This window comes from Parambassis ranga, unplaced genomic scaffold, assembly GCF_900634625.1.
Source record: "Parambassis ranga unplaced genomic scaffold, fParRan2.1 scaffold_21_arrow_ctg1, whole genome shotgun sequence".
Classification (NCBI taxonomy): domain Eukaryota; kingdom Metazoa; phylum Chordata; class Actinopteri; family Ambassidae; genus Parambassis; species Parambassis ranga.
The window spans coordinates 4181753-4197591 of record NW_021144767.1 but is presented as its reverse complement, the minus strand read 5'-3'; the positions used below and the strand labels follow the sequence as shown (position 1 = coordinate 4197591).

The window sequence follows — 15839 nt, the reverse complement described above, 5'->3', positions numbered from 1 at the left end:
ATATCATCAAATATATACATACAAATATAGATATTCTATTATTAGTCAAATTGGGAAATAAATGTTTGCTATATTATAATATCAATTCTGCTAGTGTAGCAATATCAAACATGATCAAACATTAAAGGTCAGACAGAAATACTTTACAGACCTCTCACATTGATTCAATGTAGCACAGTTAAGGATAGTCAGAGAGACCTGGCTTTTTTCTGGACTCAGTGCAGGAAGTGGGTGACAGGAGGGTCCTGACAAAACTGACTCCCATGATGCACCACTGAGACACAGGAAGTCATTCCTGCCTGTCTCAATCAAACTACTGAACTCTGAACTGTAAGATAAGACAAGACAAGACTTTATTAATCCCGAAGGAAATTCCTGTGCCAGAGGTATCAAGGTACATTAAATGCAGTTAAGTACAGAGTATAAGAGTAGAAGTGTCACTCAGACACTGTACATTCATACTGGTACATTCATGTCCTGCTCTTTACTATGGAAAGGTTTTATACAGTAGTGAATATGTTCTTTAGATACAACTCAGGGATTTAAATGCTATCTAGGTATTTAGATATTTATTATATATTTCAATGTATCTTTAATTTCTAATGTCTGTAACAAAAAAGAATTTCCCCTCGGGGATAAATAAAGTCATTCTGATTCTGATTCTGATGCTGGACAATGAGTCCTGCAGGACCCCCTGTCAGCTCTGCAGAGCAGCTTCAGTGGCAGACTGCTCCACCCTCGGTGTGTGAAGGAGAGATACAGAAGGTCTTTCCTTCCTGCTGCTGTCAGACTGTATAATAACCACTTCTGATAGGAGCAATATTCACACACCACAGTGTACAACACATTATTTATTTAGTTTCTGATGCACTATGTACAGTTTTCTTACAGACCACTTCTCCCTCCACTCACCTGTGCAATAACTGTTCATATGTAAACTGTTGATGATTCTATTCTATATTTTATTGGTAGTTTATTTTATCATATATATCTTTTCTTAACTTATCCTTTGCTGTCTGTACCTGCTGTTGCAAAAATGCAATTTCCCCATTGTGGGACTAATAAAGGTTTCTTAATTCTTAATATCCTGTGCTGACCGCTCCATATAAACCAATGGAAGCGGCTAGGCTAAATTACCCAATGGGAATGAATGAGCAGCTGAGCTAACACTAATGAGACTCACCAGTTCTGCAGTTTAAGATCAATTCAGATGATCCACTCATATCCACTCCGCATAAAGACTTTGGTAGTTGGCTCCTATAGATCGACATTCAGTACATTTAATTTGAAGAGATGACAACATGAATTACAGCAAACTTTTCCTCGTGTCCCAGCGATCAGTCCCTGTTTACTACAGAGGACGCTATAAAACATTCAGTCAAACCTGTCCAGACTGTTCCAACTGACTGCATCACATCAATGTTATTCTACTTAAAGAAACAGGAAAAAAACGTAATGATGACAGAACGCTCCTCCTACAGCTGTAAAGCTACAAACATGCTTTCAAAACTAAAGTGTCTAAATGTGATGACACCCTTGCTGTGACTTTGGGACAATCTGACAACATAGTAATTAAAAATGTGCAACTCAGAAAGTAGCCATGCTATACAGCTGAAACTTTGAACATATTTTAAAAGATGTATTTACTTAAATATAGTTAAAACTGTAGTCATAGCGCCACCATGTGGTGAGATATAAAGTGTCAAAAACTTTGGACAAAACATTAGTGGACAACTTTAAATAGTGTAAGATTTTTGTATTTTGGAATATCTAATAGCGTTTCATTGCTATTGGCTAATAAACTTTTGTGGGCGTGGCCATGTGTACTTAATGTACTATAACTGATGCATACTGTAACATATAGCTGCTAAATTTCACTTATGTAGGCTAGTACTAAGACTTAGTGTACCAAGTTTCATGCGGTTTGGCCACTGGGGGGCGCTATAGTGAGGTGTGAAACAATGTGTGAAACAAGTTAAATATTGTCCATTTATTGTTTACAAAGACATCTACAGTGCCCATGTTAGTCAGAATATGTCTATGTGTTTGCGCTGGCTACTGCACCAACAAAAACTCTTACTATGAATAATATTCTGACAAAGAAAAGTTTATATGACAAACACCCTAGACCACGTGGCCTAATGGATAAGGCGTCTGACTTCGGATTAGAAGATTGAGGGTTCGAGTCCCTTCGTGGTTGAGGTTTTATACAGGTATGAAATGAGCCAACTTCTATCTGTGGTTTATCCACAACCTTTAGTGGGTCTACTACTACACTACTACGCCAGTTTGGAGTCGCCCTCGGAACCTGAGACCCTCCTCCTCTCCTGATAACTGTCTGTCTTGATGGGTGATGGATGGGAGTCATATTCCCATTATTGCTCCTGAGGATAACCATGCTGACTATTTTTTATTTATTCAACATCTGTCCAGTCAGCAGTCTTCCCCATGATTGTGTCTGCTTTGCAGGTGTTTTGAGTTCATCATCTGATCACAGTGTGACATCATTAGTTTATAATATTGAACTTTTCCACAATATTCTCATTTATGGAGATGCACCTGTACATGGTGGCTGATTATGATAACAAACAATAAAAACATGAGACAGTGGGGACCTTGGGTGTCTCCTTCAGCCACAGACATTTGTCCAGACAGGGGTCAGACTGTATAACATCAGTCCATCTGTACTCTAACCTCTGTACTTTATCACCATGTTTACACCCAGTGACACTGATGGGGAAACAGTACAGTGTTTTTTCTCTTAGTGCAATAACATCCTCACCTACAGTGTAATACTCAGAGTTTTTCATGATATCATAACGGGACATAATACATCTCTGTACATTTCTCATCTGTATATCTGCATGTCTTATGGTTGCTCTGTACATAGTCTTTATTTCTACTTTATCTATTGTTATGCTGCTCAGGACCTTGTTTTCATGCTGCTGTAATGGAATGGAAGGAACGCTGACAACCAACATAGGTCATAGCAGCAGTCCTGGTGCGGTCATGTATCAGCTGGGGTGTGACGCAGTGGCTCCGTCAGTAACTATGGGCAGTGTGTACGCACCCAGACACACATCATTGGAGACCAGCTTTAATGAGAGGTGAGGGTTGCAAAAGTCATAACAAGAGCCTGTTGACAGAAAACTCTAAAGGAGAAGGTTGCCATGTTAGAAAACGAACAAGACTTTCTGCAGAAAACCATGACCATGACATCCACTGGTAGGTCATCTGTTCTTTGAACTCAAACGTTTGAACTAGTGCCGTCACATGATTACAATTTTAATCACATTAATCACTGCAATGCTGTATATTTATTGTGATTAAATAACACTCATTTGTTTAACCTATACTCATTGGATGAACTCAATTAAATTGAGTTTTTCCATCCAATAAATGCAGCAGAAATAGAAACAGTAAGGTGCATAACATTCCTCCAGGACATAAACCTTTGCATTTCAATATACCAAATTAACTTGGATGAAACTCCCACATCGCTGGGCTCCTGTCTTCAGAACATGTAAGCTGCCCTCCTATAGGGTTAAAAAACACAAACACACAACACTCATGTTGATCCTGAGCATCACATAAACATGTGAATCTTTCATTAATATTGAAGTTCCTCCTTTGTTCTGGGAAACTTACAGAAGCGTCTTTGAGAAGTGGTTCAGCTGGGCCATGAACTTCAATGCAGCGGCTTTATATTCCTAACCAGAAATCTTTGTTCATAACTTTACCAATGTCAAACTAAGAAGAACATTGTGTTGTTCTTCCACTGACTGAAACATGAAAAAAGAGATGTCACACATGGCTCATTGGTCTAGAGTCTGATCTCACCGTTTATAGGAACTACACTGCAGTTTTGGGCGGATTGTCTTCAGTCGATTATTTGATGATTTGGCAGGTCTGGTTTTAGATCTGCAGATTGCACCCCCTCCTACATTAGCACAGGCCACTGGTGCAGCTTTGACACCTACTGCTAGGAGGGTTTTTTTATGCACTAAAATTGGAAAGCAGTTTTTGTGACTGGGGGACAGGACACAGAAAAGCAGGGCTCTCTGATAAGGTGGACCAATGTGACCTCTAGTGTGACATGTGGCGCCCTCAGTGACACCATGAGCTTCTTTTGGGTGTCGCCTCTTTAACCGGGGTCAGATTTAATGTGGCAACGGCGCCCTTAGCAACGCGGCGGGTCCATGGAGACAAACAACAGTCCGAGTAGTGAGGGAATGCTGGGCTGCACGGTTAACAGACACGAAGAAAGAAATCTGATTAAACTGCATGTTTGAGGACTTTTTATGGGCTCACTTCATACCGCTGCTGTGAGGTGAAGATGGGATGCCTAAGCTCGACGCACACGGCGGTTGAGCCGCTGGTAGGCGCGGAGATGCAGGAGGTAGGCTCGGTGTGTGGAGACGTGTTACAGAGATTTACGTACTGTATCCTACCAATGATTTAGCTGCTGATTCTCATTCATTATTAACCAAAACTAGCAACTCTAAGTGAGAAACTTCTGCGAACTCATACAACACTATCAATAAAATCAGTCAATCAAATTACAGGATGGAACATAAATGTGAATAAATGGCCCTTAAAATGATCACATCATAGTGCTAATATTTATGTTTTAAAACATGTCACTAACAAAAGGATAAGTTGAATGAAACAATTTAATACTTAATAATCTTGGCCTTTGCCTGAGTATTGGCAGCTCTTGGGGATTTTATGCTTCATGATTGTATCTTTGTTTTATTGTATTTTACTGCAGTTTGTCTCTTTTATGTATTTTATTAGTTTGAGTTTATTTCATGTATTTTAATGTTAAGCACTTTGGTGGGCAATGCCCTTATAAATGTGATATATAAATAAAACGGGCATTGACATAATAATAAACCTTAAAATGTTTGTAGACTAACCTGAATTAAACAAACTACAAATGAATTTAGTGTTAGATTTAGTTAAATATAAATTATACCTGTCCTCTGAAATGAAAGCGTGACAGATTTTCTCTGGTTCTACATTTACACCAGCAAAAATTGGCAAAATTTACTTCAATCTCTTTGTAGTGTATCATTGTTGTTGCTGAGTTACTGTATTCATGACAATATGTCAACACAATGATGATGTCACCATGACAACGTCACGTCTGGGATTCAGGATGCTGTCAAATTGTGATAATGTGTGTGTGTGTGTGTGCTGCCAGGAGGAAACTAAAAGTAAACTCAGCGGTCGTAGGGACTCTGCTGTGTCGAAGGGCACTGCGGACAGCGGGGTGGTGATGGAGAACACAGAGATCCCCAACTTACCCGACACAGTGCCCAGTAACCTTCCTCCTCTAACATCAGTGAGCGTCACAGAAAGTGAGGGAAACAAAGAAACACAGCACAGTGAGGATGTGCTCCACACAGGCTGGAGAGAGAAAACATGTGTCTTAAAATGTGTTTATGTTCTGTCTGCTGCTCCAGGTCAGCTGCTGCAAAATGGCACAGAACAGAACCGTCCAAAGGCCAGAGAGATCCTGGAGGAACTGATGCAGCAGGGAATCATCATAGAAGGGCAAAGAGAGGCCGGCAGTGGCGCAGGAGAGGCCTACAGCATCATGGTGGGCACCTGGTTAGCATGCTTCATTCACAATATCAATGCTATGATAAAATATGTAACATTGTGTGTGTGTGTGTCAGCTGGATGACAGTGAAGGGTTCCGGCGAAGGTACCCTGCCAGACTTAAGTCTCTGAGGGGCAAAAAAGCTCCCTGCACCAGAGAACAGATTGATGAGAAGATGAGGCTCGCTGATGAGAGACGCAAGGTAGTGTGTGTGTGTGTGTGTACTAACCACCTTCTTCTAATGTCTTCTCTCTCACATGCTTGATATTTCAGTCAAAGGAAGATACGCTCAAAACACGTTTAAGAGCCAAGTCTGCGCGTATTCGTGGCCCCGCTCCTGTCTGCACCACTGAGGGGGATGAAGATGCAACCATTACCCCTGTGGTGCCGCTGCAGTTACCTGTCAGTCCTGACAGACAGATTGGTCAAAAAGCTGGTGAGGAAAGAGGGTGGGTGAGAGACGCTGGAGGTGACGACAGGGAAAAAAGTGGCCCCGCTCCTGTCTGCACCACTGAGGAGGATGAAGATGCAACCATTACCCCTGTGGTGCCGCTGCAGTTACCTGTCAGTCCTGCCAGACAGATTGGTCAAAAAGCTGGTGAGGAAAGAGGGTGGGTGAGAGACGCTGGAGGTGACGACAGTGGCCTTCCTCCTGTCTGCATCACATAAACCCAATAGTGGATTGGGTTCATTCTCTGGAATGTTGAATTAAAATAAACGTTGTTCTCGGACCTGCAGGACTTTGTAGTCACTTCAGCTGGACACGCATCAGAAAGTCTCACCTACGCTTACTACGTGGCCGGTTGTGGTGAAACGGCCACTTCATAGGACGTGAGCCAAACTCAAACATTTTGCACTGTGAAGACTCCTCTTTAAGATATATATTGTTTGCAGGTAAATAGACAGGATGTCATTAAGCATCAGCACTTTAATGGAGGTAACATTATTATATATATTTGCATTTAGGAGGGATCAGTCTGGCACTGAAAGTACTCCTGCACCACGTGCTGCTGAGGAACAGGAGTACTTTCAGTAGCCAGACTGATCCCTCCTAAATGCACCACTGAGTGCCACTGGAGGTCATTCCTTTCTGTGGCCATCAAACTGTACAACTCCTCCCTCTGAGATCAGACAATCTAACGCGCTGTCTTGTAGTTATACCCATATTGGATTTATAGTAGACAAGATTTTACTGCACACAGTTTTAGTTGTATTATATATGACTATCAGTCTTCACTTGCCTGGATTTTACTTGAATGTTTATTAACGTTTAGAATTTCTAACCTGTTTTATTTTTATTTTACTATTTTACTACTTTATCTTACTACTCCTGTTGGACTTGAGATGGCGCTGTTTCATTTCCCTGATGAGCTACTAGGAAAAGTCTGAGTAACATGAGGAAGTGCCTTATGTGAAAAGACATTAAAAACTTATTTATGAATAAAGTTCCAGCTTTTCTTTAACTGTAAGTGTGTACAGTGGCAGTGTGTGAAGATATATGTGCTACAAAAGGATGCTGAATATGAATGAAATGTGATAAATTAAGAGGGAAAGATTACTATTTTAGGGGATATAACAACTCATATTACACACTGCTCAGACTGACCCACTAGTGTAACCTGATCTTTTAATATTTGTTTTAACTTACGCTTAAAAGTAACTTTAAAGTTATACAAATATTGGGTAGAGTAACAGTATTTCCCTCTGAAATGTACGTGAACATAACAGAAAAATGGAGAAGTTCCTCTCCCTATATTGAACACACAGTGCATATTTGACCATTTATCTATGTCATCTATGTCTTCAGGTTGGTTGTAGCCACACACACACAAGTGGAAGCTGTCAGGAAGCTGCACCTGTCTGTGGAGCATCTGTCCTCTGAGCTGCTGCCTGTCTGTTGGACAGGATGGATCTCAGTAACAGTTCAATCATGAGAGACTCAGCGAACTGAATGAGAAATATTTATTAAGTACAAAGTTTGAATGTGCATCGGCGTCCTAGACCCCGTCGTGAAGACCACATCCGAAAAGGGGGGAAAACGCAAGAAGAGAGGCCGCTGGATCAGAAGATGAAACGCACTTTTGACTACTTTTAATTTTTTCTTTATATTTCAGCTTAAAAATGGATCACCTTGCTTTGTTTAGTGTCATTCTTTTCAGTACAACCCCACAAGTGTGACTATGGTGTTATTTTTTCATTTTGACATACTGTGTTAACACACTGGACCTAAAATCACACAAAAAATATAAAATCCGAGTGGGAAAAAGTTAGATTTTTTACTGTGCAAACCACAAACATGTTTAACAAACCATTTTTATAACTTAGAATGCTTATGCAAATTGTAAATGTCAAAAAATATGTACAAATGTAGCAAAAAACAAAATTATTTACAACTATTTACCCTTGAATGCAGAAATGCCTTATGGCGTTTTTTGTACAGCTATTTACAAGTATTATATACAGTTCAGGTGGCACACACATTATTTGTGCCACTTGAAAAAGCAGTTCCTGTCCACCACAACACAGAGGGGCACATCACAGCCTGACACTTCCAGGGTGTGTCACTCCTCTCTTTGTCCACCCGGAGGCAAAGTCTGCATTTTAGCCTTCCTTTGGTGGCTTTTTGGCCAGAATCTGTATAAATATGCAAAAAAAACCTTTGATGTCAAGTGGGGGGCCACAAAATATCGGCTATTTGAGACCCCCCTCCGCAGCACAGCCGGCTCAAGGCACAGGGTCCTGTTCAGTTACCTGAAAAAGATGTAACGGGACCTTAACAGGACGATCCTGGGGCACCAGATTGCCGTAAAGGCTCGCAAGCAGCAGCAGCTGGTGAGCCGGGAGGCGCTCGGGACCTGCATCCGCCTGGCCAGAGACAGGATTCCCTCACTGCTGGGTAATGCTAGACTCCACACACACAATCCCAGCTTCACATACTACACATACTTCATCAGTCTAATCCTATGAACTGAAACCATACTGTTACCCTTCACTCACCTCCAGCTGTGCCAGCTTCTCCCGAAGAGCCCGTTTTTTGGCCACCAGCTCCCTGCAATTGGTGCAGGCCGTCCCCACTGGCACTGCACACAGCCGAGGGCTATATGGCCTGTGGCCAGACCATTGACCAGGGTGCACTCCTGTGTGTTCTGTATGTGGTGGGCCTTCATTAGGTGCCTGGAGACGTACCAGAAGGTCCCACCACATACAGGACATGTAAGCATCTGCTTAGGCTTTGTCATCTGAAAGAAAAAGGGGTTCAAGATTCATTCAGCATTAATATATCATATATCTCTGGTTCTACTTGATGCCTGTTGATGTCAAAGAAAAACTGGGAGAAAGGTTGCAATCTGAAATTAATGCAGCAATGCAGGTGGCCTAGATTGAATCCTTTGACTTTTTCTGCTACAGAAAAGTTTTTCAGCTGTAATTTTACAGCTACAGATCCTGCAGAATCAAATCACTGAAGCTGTATAAAAGTACATGCATCAACACTGGTAATATGAGCTGTTTTGACCTGCACAGGGATCTATGCTAAGCTATTAGCATGAAGAAGAAACTAGCTTAACTTACAGTTGCTGGAGCTCTCTCAGAGTGGTCTGCTCTCTCCCTCTGTCTGCAGCAGAATGAGCTGCTGCACTGTCTTTCCCTCCACCTGGCCCCTCCCTCTCCCCCGGCCAGATGTCCTGCCTGTCCCCTTTGAGAGGGGGGCCTGTCTGCACTGTGGGACTCTCTGTCCTCTGGGTCCTACAGAGACCCTGTAGGGATCCAAACATGATTTCCAGCACTAACTCAGCAATCATGTGACACACCTCAGGCCTCCTTCCAATGAAGAAACATTCTCTTCTTCTAGGAATGTCAGGCTGATATTTGACTAGGTTGTTCAACTCCCACCACTGAGTGACAAAATGTTTGTTCCAGCTCATTAGCCACTTGCTAAAGCTAAGTAGCTAACTGAGTGGCCTAGAGACATGAAACTTTGCAAACATGTCCAGGGCTCAGAACATTAAGTTCTGAGCCAATTTTGGAGGTTTGGCCATTCTGTGTCTGAATGGCACAGGCTTGAATGTGGAAAAGCCAAACCTGATTTACCGTATTTCCAGCAATTTCTCAGCAATACTTTGACACACAGGCACCAAATTCACAGGACTCAATCGCAGGAATATACATGTACATACAGTACAATATACATACAGCCTTATACATGTGTGCCAAGTTTGAAGGATTTTTTTAGGCCTGAATATCACCTACCTTGCTGCTGATGAGTCTGTGGTTGCCAGTGCCATTTTGTTTGCTGTTGTGTGCTGGGGCAGCAGACTGAAAGCAGTGGACACAAACAGACTCAATAAACTGATCAGAAGGACATGATGGTCTGCTGTGGGTCATGTCTTTGTTCTGCACATGTACAGCTAACATCTCCAGTGTTACACAAACACATCATGTGCTGCTTGACTTGTTCCATTCATGGTAGGAAAGCATGTGGAAGTCACACATGTCAAATCTGTGCTAGTCTCCCTTCATTCAGCCCATATGAAGACAAAGAGTCTGCAGGTCCAGGAAGTTATAATTAACTATCATTAAATAACAAGAACTTATGATGCAGCCAGCACATTTATACCATGAAGACCCCTTTAAAATAATAAACCTCAAAAACTGGTGTTTTCATCAAAAAGTGACTGTGGCCCCACAGTGAGTCCAGGGGCTTATTTCTGCCTCAAAAGGACTTGATTTCACTCTGGTCTGTGATATTTAACAGATTATTGTTGAATCCAGGAACACTTCAAACAGACTGGTGCTGTAGGTGGACTGACTTGCAGCCACCCTTTGAAATATCTTAGAAATAAAGGTGAGGTTGGAGATCACAGCAGTTCAGAAGCCTGTGGTACTTAATCTGTTGCCAGAGACAGGTTGATCTGGCCACACTTGTGTGAAATCAGCCTGTCTAGTGTAGGGTGAAAGAATTGATTCTGCAGTGTGTGTTCAGATATAGAGGAGTGTGCCCCTAACATGAAGTATTCATGTTTAAATGTGTTTATCACTTAATAATGTGATTTTCATAAGTGTTTATGTGTTAGGAAGTTTTATAGAAAATCAAAGTAATTCGAGGATACTGAATGTATTAAGAAGTAATTTCATAGTTTGTCATATAACTTTTTTCTGCAGTTCAGGCTGTGGCAGATGAGATCAGTTGTTTTTCTGCTCTCTGGAGCTCCGGTTGGTACGAGATGGTCATAAATTCAGACTAAGGACAGCAGCACCTCTGACCTGATAAAAGCCAGATTCTAAAGGAATGTGTTTTTCTCCTGAGTGCCCCATGTTATGGTCATCCCTAGATCGGACTCACAACCTATGAGATTTGATGAATTGGAGTTTTACCTTATTAGGGAATAAACACTAATAGTCTATTCGCTGTATGACCCAGGGTCTGCAGGGGGGATAGTAGATGCCCCTGTGGGCCGGCAGGCAGGAACGCCCATGTGGTATATCAATGTGTGAATTCCATGTCCAGTTGTTGTTGCGTTGTTCGTTGTTGCTGTGTGGTTGTTCGTTGTGTTGGTTGTCCTGTTCTTGTGTTGTTCTTCTTTGGTTCTTTGTGGTCAACAACCCAGAGCTCTGTGACTCAGAATCTGCCTCATTGTTCAATAAATTGTAATCTTGAGACCAGAATTTATCCGCTCCTTTCTCATAAACCAACTCGGGAGGGGATCAGAAGAAACAAGGGGAATTGACCGTTTTTGACCTCCCCATTTTTTCCAGAGTTTCTCACTAATATTGCTTTATTTTTTACAGACCAGACTGGAGCTCTGCCAAGCAATTACTGGGAGATTTCAATTTCCTTAGGCGTCTGACAGACTATGACAAGGATAATAGCAAACCTCAGATCCTGCTGAAGCTGCAAAAATACATCAACAACTCTGAGTTCCTACCTGAGAAGGTCTGTTTGAATTTCATGTCCAACATTCGGACATGATCTATCGGATCTATCAACAGAACTTCTCTTATCTTTTCTTTTACTTAAAGTAAAAAAAGATTAGAGTTCAGACACTTGGGCAGTTTTGTAGTAAATGTCATAATGTCAGTATTGGAATGGCAATGTAATTTATATCCTTTATCCACTGTACTGTAGGCTATGTAGATTTAATGATATATATTCTGAAAAAATAGATGGAATTTGACACAGTTTGTTTCAGTGTGCTGGGTGTAATACTTTATCATGTGCTGCTTTTAGGTGGAGAAGGTGTCCAAAGCTTGCGGGTCGTTGTGCATGTGGGTCATAGCTATGGATCTTTACTCCAAAGAAAGAGAAAACGTGGTTAAAGCACAGGTCAGTCATAAAGAGTGCAGTTTATTATTACTGATACACATGCACATTTGCAATATTTCTTCACAGTCTGCTGTCTGTTCCTTTGTCACTTTGGCTATTCATCTGCCATGCACCGCTCTGTGTGACTGGTCTGCATACTCTTCTCCCGCTACCCTTACCTACGCAGGCAGAGCTGGATACAACCAAGAAAACACTAAGGGAAAAGCAACAACAACTTAAGGAGGTGGAGGATCAGATGAAGGACCTACAAAATGGCTCTGACACAGGCTCGACAGGACAGAGCAGGGAAACTGACTTCTGCTCTGGGGGACAGCAGATACGCTGGGAAAAAAATTTTGCAAATCTTGAGCAGGACATCAACAGTGTTGTGGGAAATGTATGCATTGCAGCTGCCTGCATTGCCTACTATGGAGCCTTCACTTCCCACCATAGACAGCTGGTAGGTACAGTGTGATGGGATGGTTTAAAACCTTTAGGGCCTCTGTGATAAAGTGTGCAGCTGGCATGGCCAATGTGAGCCTGGTCTAGAGTTTTTTTTTTTTAGAAACATATTGTGAAAAAGCAGTAACAGCTAATACCATATACCCTGTTTACTCTTGTTCCCCAGTGGATTAAGCAGTGTCAGAAGCTAAACATACCCATCAGTTCCCCCTTCAGCCTGATCGACTTTCTGAGTGATCCATATGACATCTGTGGAAGTATATAAAGGTTACCTACGCGCTGACATGATACAGAGCACATATTTACTCGTATGTATGCTTTTACTCAGAGAAAAAGGGGGACTCTCTACACACACACACACACACATACACCCTTACAGAGAGTTAGGGAGGATGTTTATATTACTGGAGCCCTTTTTGTGGTGAAGGTGGACGTAAGATAAAGTATCCAACATAGGAGGGAAACAGAGTGTTTCACAGTCATAAATAACATTATTATAATAAGTAGGTGTGGATAACGGGGCAACATGTCCCAATATGGAAATACCTACGAGGGTCTTGAAGAACTGTTTATCTGTTATGCAAATGTACCTCAACTTTCAATAAAACATGCCTGTGTACAGGGAAGGGCAGAACACGTATGGACGGGAGTGAAGCAGACTGAAAGGCCTGTGTTCACGGTGTTCTCCCTTTTGCAAAAGGCGAAACTACAAAACCCAGGGTATTTTCTTTCACTCAATGTTCTGAATACAGGAGACGGAATCTGACAATCCGGGGTGACCAGGGAAGGTCACGACACATCCTCCAGTGGAACACTGAAGGGTTGCCCTGTGACACTGTATCTACAGAGAATGGAATCCTGGTAACCAAAGACCGTCGCTGGCCTCTTATGATCGACCCACAGGATCAGGTGGCGTAAATTAATTCAGAGGACATATGTATTCTATGAAAATAGAACCTCCTTTCAGACACAGTCAGAGACAAAGTCACAGACTGGACTCCGCCCCAGCATACCTAACGCAACAATACCAAGCTTCCCTTCATACAGTAGAAAGGACACCAACCAGCTCGTTCAGCATTGCAAATTTGCACTAAATTAAGATATTTTCACTGCTTCTTTATTGTGTTTCCATGTCTGATCATGTTTCCTTGAATGCTGTAGGTAATACACTTGGCATCAGCAAGTGTGCACCAGAGACAGTTAGGTCACTATGGAGTCTTGGAATTCACATTCAACAAACCTTTGCTCACAAAATCCCAAACGGCTATCAACTATAATAGGTATTTATGTGCTTTCCAAGAAGCACACGTTTGGAATAAAAACAGTATCGCACACAAGAACCTTTGTGAATCCTCCTGCCATTGAAGCTACATATTGGGCAGTATAATGAACGCCTGGCATCAAACCATGTTTCTGCAGACATTAAATCACCTGCCAGCTACACCTGTGTGCAATGCCCTTTTGTTCAACACCAGCCAGGAGAGCAGAAGGACCCTGTGAATGCAAGGGTTTACTCCAGTGTTTATTCAAACCAGGGGTTGCATGGTGACTGTAACGGCCGAATAAGTCTGAGGAGCGTTTTTGTTAGACAGAAAAAACAAAGGCTCTGATGATGCAGAGTGACATGACAGTTAAATCTTCATAAATTAATTAGTGTTTCATTAGAATTGTAGTGTGTGTGATCCTGGCTTCGATTGATGTAAAATGTGTCTTTTGGCATGTACATTTTTTTCTGTTTTCCAGAAATGTATTAAAGTTACAATCATCAATTTCACTGTGACTGAGTCTGGCCTGGAGGACCAACTGCTCAGGTAGACACAAGACAGATATTGAATTCTAACCAAACTTTAAGACTCACATTCACAACTTTACCCTTTTCCTTCTCTTTTCCCCCCTTTCTTCTCCTTTCTCTACCTCCAAAACCCTTGAAAATTACAATTACCCTGCAACTTGTTTCTCTCTTTAAAGTGATGTGGTGCGTCTTGAGAGTCCACATCTTGAGGAACAGAGCAATAAGCTGATTGTTCGCATCAACGCTGACCGCAATCAGCTGAAAGATATCGAGGACCGCATTGTTGAGCTTCTCTCTAACTCTAAGGGGAATATACTTGACAATGAGGAGCTCGTTCAGACTCTCCAGGAGTCAAAGGTGGGGATCTGGCAGAGATCATACGTGTCATCATTTTCAACTTTCTGATCGTTTTCCTAATTGTAATTGAAACTTTTTGTTGTTCTTGTTCTAGTTGTCGTGCTCCTCTTTCACTTCTTTTGTCTGTTTTTTCTCCACTATCTCCAGGTGACATCAGAGGCCATAAAGCATCACCTGAAGGAGGCAGAGGGGGACTCCTTCCTTGTGTATCTTGGGGAGTCCACACAGGCGTGGAGTGGCTTCCCCAGGATACAGTCGGAAGTAGAGCTTGCGGTTGATGATTTGGTCTCAGTTCTAGAATGATTGCTGCTGGGAGTTTGAGCAGACAGCTGTTTACAGGGTCTAAGTTGGAATAAAGATTAATCCTGTAAATGCAAACATCCAATCTACTGAAGTTCAAAGATGTGGGCTCGTCCGGGATTTGAACACAGGACCTGTGAGGAACTGGAACCACTTCTTCATCTGAACCATGGGGATGCCAATTTATAACACCTGAAACCACCTCCACTGTCTGCACACACAGGAAGTTCACCCTGAATCAATGCTCTCTGTTTCAGTTAACCTGTCTGCACAGAATTATTCTCTGTAACAACATGTAGAGCCCGGATAGCTCAGGCTAATTTTCATATCTGTCCAATGAGAGACAATTATCAGAGGAGAGGTTCTGCTTCTCAGGAGGGTCACACCCTAATACAAGACCACTTCCTGTTATGCAACAAATAAACTTTATGATTCAATGTTGGGCTAATGCCACAGCCACAAAAAGACATTTCTCCCAGCTGCTAGACAGCAAGCCTTATCTAGACATGGAGGACAGCCTCCTCATGGAGGACAGTGATATGCAAAGTGTTCAGTCTTTGTCAAACTGCTGACAGTCGGCCGGGTAGAGGAGGAGAAGAAGACCCATGAGAAGCAGGTTCCATGGTGTAATGGTTAGCACTCTGGACTTTGACTCCAGTGATCTGAGTTCAAATCTCAGTGGAACCTTTAGTTTAGTTTGGACAGTAATACTGGTGTCCTTTCTGCTTTCTCTAAAAATTCAGGGCTCATTTTGCAGATTTCCAGTCAGCATGTTGTAACTGAATAACTATCAGAGTGTATCAGAAGGAGAAGTTACATAAAGATAGAATTTAAATCTCTCTCCTAAATGACACCTTAATCTGGGATTAATAATGAGTATAAAAGTAGCTGAAGACATAATTTAGTATTATAACACATACCTCCTTTATAGGGCTGTCTTGATAACTGCCTCTCATTTCCACCTGTTGTCTGTTCCATTTGCACAACAGCAGCTGAAACTGATCCACAATCAGTGTTGA

The 15839-nt window shown here is 41.9% G+C and overlaps 2 non-coding genes across 2 annotated transcripts; both read left to right on the top strand.

Moving 5' to 3' along the window:
- The first annotated feature begins 2127 nt into the window (after positions 1-2127).
- trnar-ucg (transfer RNA arginine (anticodon UCG)) lies at positions 2128-2200 on the top strand. The gene has a single exon. It is a non-coding gene; the product is annotated as a tRNA-Arg (tRNA).
- A 13235-nt stretch (positions 2201-15435) lies between these two features.
- Positions 15436-15507, top strand: trnaq-uug (transfer RNA glutamine (anticodon UUG)). The gene has a single exon. It is a non-coding gene; the product is annotated as a tRNA-Gln (tRNA).
- Positions 15508-15839: the final 332 nt, after the last annotated feature.